General features: G+C 46.7%; 1 protein-coding gene across 16 annotated transcripts in view; it reads left to right on the top strand.

Moving 5' to 3' along the window:
• The window catches only part of LOC113819795 (broad-complex core protein isoforms 1/2/3/4/5), a 101,173-nt gene that overhangs the window by 12,455 nt on the left and 83,718 nt on the right, over positions 1-5,000 (top strand). For all 16 annotated transcript variants that reach the window (XM_070123920.1, XM_070123914.1, XM_070123918.1 and 13 more), the window contains exon 2: positions 4,985-5,000. This exon is cut by the window's right edge and continues 369 nt beyond it. The gene's annotated coding sequence lies outside the window, so the exon portion shown is untranslated. The remainder of the gene's footprint in view (positions 1-4,984) is intronic.

Genomic DNA, 5,000 nt, shown 5'->3' with positions numbered 1-5,000 from the left:
AGAGAGAGAGAGAGGAGACAGAGAGAGAGAGAGAGGAAGGGGAGGGAAAGAAAGAGAGGAGGAGAAAGGAGAGAAATATAAAGAGAGGAAGAGATAGGATGGAGAGAGAGAGGAAGAGATAGGACTGAGAGAGAGTGAGTGAGTGAGAGAGGAAGAGATATGAGAGAGACAGAAAGGAGGGAAAGCGAGAAAGAAGGAGAGAGAGGGGGGAGGAGAAATGAGAGAGACGAAGAGAAAAGAGGAGGAGAAAGAGAGAAAAGGAGGAAGTAAGAGAGAGAGAGTGAGAAAGGAAGAGGAATGGGAGAGAGTGAGAAAGGAACAGGAATGGGAGAGAGTGAGATTGGAAAGAGGAAGGAGAGAGAAAGAGAAAGAAAAAGGAGAGAGAAAAGAAAGAATGAAAGAGGTCGAGAATGGAGAGAGAAGAAGAGTGAGAGGGAGAGAGAGAGAAGGGAGGTTAAAGAGAGAAGAGAGAGAGAAAGGAAGGAAGGAGGTGAGAGAGAAAGAGATAAAGGGGAAGAGAGAGAGAGAGATATCTCCTCTCCTCTCTCTCTCTCTCTCTCTCTCTCTCTCTCTCTCTCTCCTCTCTATCTCTCTCTCTCTCTCTCTCTCTCTCTCTCTCTCTTCCTTCCTTCCTTCCTTCCTCCCACTCCTAATCTCCCATTTTCTTTTTCGGGAGAGATGAGAGAGAGGGGTGGGGAGAGGTGTAGACAAGCAGAGTGAGGGGGGAATAGAGAGAGAGAGAAGAGAGAAAAAAATATATATGAAAGAAATAGGGTAATGAGAGAAAGAGAGTAGAGTGAGATCGTGAGAGAGATTAAGAGAGATGGAGGGCTCAATCTCTCTCTCTCTCTCTCTCTCTCTCTCTCTATATATATATATATATATATATATATAGAGAGAGAGAGAGAGAGAGAGAGAGAGAGAAAGAAAGAAAGAAAGAAAGTGAGGAGAGAGGAGACAGCGAGAGAGAAAGAGGGGGGGAGAGGAAAAGAGAAGGAGAGAATGAGGAAAGAGGAAAAAATAATGTAGAGAGAGAGAAGGGGGGGGGGGGAGAAGGGAAGAGAGAGTGAGGAGAAAGGGAAGGAGAAGAGAGAGAAGGGAAGAAAGAGAGAGAGAGAGGAGAGGAGAGGGCGAGAGAGAAAGAGGGGGGGGGAGGAAAAAGAGAAGGAGAGAGAGAGAGGAAAAAATGGTGTAGAGAGAGGGAGAGAAGGGAAGAGAGATAGGGGAGAGAGGAGAAAGAGAAGGAGAAGAGAGAGAGGAAAAATAATGTAAGAGAGACAGGGGGGGGGGGGAAGGGAAGAGAGAGAGAAAGAAATAGGGAGAGGGGGAGATTGAATAAGAGAGAGAGAGAATGAAAGGGAGAGAGAGAGGGGGGAAGGGAAGAGAGAGAGAGAGAAAGAGTGAGAGGGGGAGATTGAATAAGAGAGAGAATAGAAGGGAGAGGGAGAGAGAGCGGGGCGGGAAGAAGAGAGAGAGAGAGATATACAGAGCGTGAATGGGAGAGAGAGAGAGTGAGGGAAGGAGGGAGAAAGAGGAAGAGAGATAGAGAGAATAAATGGGAGAGAAAGAGAGAGAGGAGTGGGAAGGAGGGAAGGAGAGAGAAAAAAAATGAAAGATAAAATAATAGGAGAATAGAAAATGAGTGTGAGAAGGAATGGGATGAGCAGAGAGTGCGAGAAGGAAAAAAATGAAGAGGAAGAACGAGTAAATAGATGGAGAGTGAGCGAAATTCAACGAGAAAAAATAGTGATGACAGACAAACTTATGCCAGAATAAAGAGAGACATATAGATGGGAAAGGACTGGAAACTCATCGAGAAAAAAAAAAAAAAAAGATTATATCATAGCAATCATTTTCGAGGATTTGGCAAAGCGCATCTGACGCTCAAACGTATTCCATAAGAAGGCAAATTGATTATGCAATGCCAATTGTCTTTTAACAGATTTACGCCAAATACTTGTCAGCAACTTGTGCGGGGCAAGGGCGGGGGGAATTGTTGGGGTTGAGGGAGAGGGGGAGAAGGCGTTGAGTGTTTGGGGGGGAGGGGAGAGGGGGAGAAGGCGTTGAGTGTTGGGGGGGGGGGTGTAAAGGGAGAGGGGAAGAAGGCGTTGAATGTTTGGGAGAGTGGGAGAAGGCGTTGAGTGTTGGGGGGGGAGGGGAGAGGCGAAGAAGGCGTTGAGTATTTGGGGAAGGGGAGAGGGGAAAAAGGCATTGAGTGTTGGGGAGAGGGAGAGAATGCGTTGAGTGTTGTTGGGGGGAAGGGGAGAGGGGAAGAAGGCGTTGAGTGTTAGGGGGGGGAGGGGGGAGGGGAAGAAGGCGTTGAATGTTAGGGAGAGGAGATACGTTAGAGGGAGAGGGATGTGGATTAGGTGGGCGGTTGGAGAATGTGGAGTGGGGGGGCGGGCGGGAGAGGAGAGGGGGTGGAGATATTGGGGTTGGGTGAGAGGAGAGAGGGAGTAGGGTGTTGGGAGAGGAGTGGGAGGGGGTTGTTGGATATTTGGGGAGGAGGCGTTGGGTATTGAAGGAGAAGGGAGAGGAGTTGATTAGTGTTGGAGGAAAGGGGAGAAGGGGACGAATTGTAAGGGGAGGGGGGGGGGGAATGCTTGTTAAGTATGGAGGCAAAAAAGGATGAAATGTTGGGGAAATGAGAGGAGGGAAATGTTGGTGAGGAGGGGAGAGGGGGAAAGAAGGTACTGGAGTTAGGGAGTGGGGAAAGAGGGAGGTGGTGTTCGGGGCGAGAGGAGAAGGGGGGGGGGGGGAGTGTGTGGGGTAAGTAACACCTTTGAGTCCTTGGTTGCCAAGGTCATACTTGGAATTGTGCACACCTGTCTTGCTCCCAAACTGCTTTTGTTCCAATAAATGTCTGGTCAGGAGTCAGTCTCATCCAAATCTGTCTGTTTCTGCCTGTCTGTTTCCCCCTTTTACATTACCCCCTCTCCCTCCTCCACTTCTTTTCATCTTTGCTTTCCTAGTGTCTCCCCCTAGGCCTGCTCTCCCTCCCATCCTCTCTACTTCTCTCCCCGCAGCGCCCCCCCCCCCCATCTCTCTCTCTCTCTCTCTCTCTCTCTCTCTCTCTCTCTCTCTCTCTCTCTCTCTCTCTCTCTCTCTCTCTCTCTCACCTACACTCACTCACTTTCTCTTTCTCTTTTTCTCCCCGTCCTCCCCCCTCCCTTCCTTCCTTAACAATTATAAATTACCGAATCGCGCTTTCGCATTGTTGAAATAGTTTGCATCGTAGAACGGTGAGTGGTTATGGTCTTGGGTTGGCGATGAGGGGGGGGGGGGGGAAGCAAGAGGAGGGACAAGAGGAAACGGAAGGGGGTTGAAGGGGGGGGGGTGATGGAGATGAGGGAGGAAGGGGAGGGAGAAATGAGAAGAGAAAAAAAATAATGGAGGGAAGGAGGGTTAGAGAGAGATAGAAAAGCTCCTGGAAAGTGATACGGATGGGGGAATGAAGAAGGAGTGGAGGAGAATTGATTGGGGGGACAGGGGAGGGAGGGGGGAGATAGATGAGGGGAGTGCAGGAGGGATAGAGATGGGGAGGGGGGGGGGGAAAGACCTTGGGCAGGTGGGGGAGGGGAGGGAGGAAGAGGGGTGGAGTTCGTTAGTTCGTTACGCGGAATTTTTAAGATGCGAGTTGTAAGCGATAATGATGTGAAGTGTTAGTGACACGGTTGGAAGTTTTAAAAATTCGTTTATATAAATTTTGTTTCTTTTCTGTGTTTTATTTTTTTTTCTTTTCTGTGTTTTATTTGTTATTATTTTTTATTGTTAGGGGGGTTCTGTGTTTGTGGTACCTGTTTTGGTGTGCATGCTTATGTTTGTGTGTTTGTTTGTTTGTCTGCATACTTGCCCTTGTTTGTTTGTTTGTATATTTGCATGTGTGTGAGTGCATGCATATGTGTGTGTGTGTGTGTGTGTATGTGTTTGTGTGTGTGTGCATATTTGCCCTTGTTTGTTTGTATATTTACTTGTGTGTGCGTGTGTGTGTGCATGCGTGTGTGTGTGTGTGTGTGTGTGTGTGTGTATGCGCGCACGCGTGTGTGTGTGTGTGTGCGTGCATGTGCATCCCCACACATTCTCCTCCTCCTCCTCCTCCCCCCCTCCCTCCTCCTCCTTCTCCTCCTTTTCCTTCTCTTCCTCTCCCCCTTCCCCTCCCTCCTCCCCTCCTCCCTCTCCTTCTCCTCCTTTCTCTCTCCCTCCCTCCCTCCCTCCCTCCCTCCCTCCTCTTCCTCCTCTTCCTCTTCCTCCCCCCTCTCCTCCTTTTCCTTCTCTTTCTCCACCTGTGTATGTCAAGTGTGTTTATGTGCTTGTGTGTATATATATACATATATCCTCCTCCTCCTCCTCCCCCTTCTCCCCTTCCTCCTCCTCCTCCTCCACCACCTGTTCCTCTGTGTATATATATATATATATATATATATATATATATATATATATATATATATATATATATATATATATATATATATATATGTTTATATATATGCATATGTATGTGAATGTGCACGTGTGTGTGTGTGTCTGTGCATGCATGCATGCTTGTATGGTGTGTGTGGGTGTGTGGGTGTGGGTGTGGGTGTGTGGGTGTCTGTATGTATGTATGTATTATGTATTTATATATAAATATATATGTTTATATATATATATATATAAATATATATAAATATATTTATATAACTTTAGCAGGGATCAAAGATCACAAGGTTGAAATGTTTAATTTTTATTAGAACATATGGCATTGAACCTATGAGGCTATTTTATGGTTCAGCTTATGTTGAAAAGTTGGAGTCCTGTACCTGAGACTTTGGCCTAAAGTTTGGCTTTGGTTGAAAAAGTGCCATTCTTTTGTGTCTCTGGAATTTGCTCTCTGTTATAAAGTTTCTGTGATGTATCAAAGATTATTCATCATTGGCAATAGTGTGGTACAGTTTGCAATCATATGGTGGTACAATGCCTTTAAATTGAATTTCTTTATTTTCAGGTGTGTGGGTGGTGGT

This window comes from Penaeus vannamei, chromosome 7 (assembly GCF_042767895.1).
Source record: "Penaeus vannamei isolate JL-2024 chromosome 7, ASM4276789v1, whole genome shotgun sequence".
Classification (NCBI taxonomy): Eukaryota; Metazoa; Arthropoda; class Malacostraca; order Decapoda; family Penaeidae; genus Penaeus; species Penaeus vannamei.
This window is presented reverse-complemented; position numbering and strand designations above follow the sequence as displayed.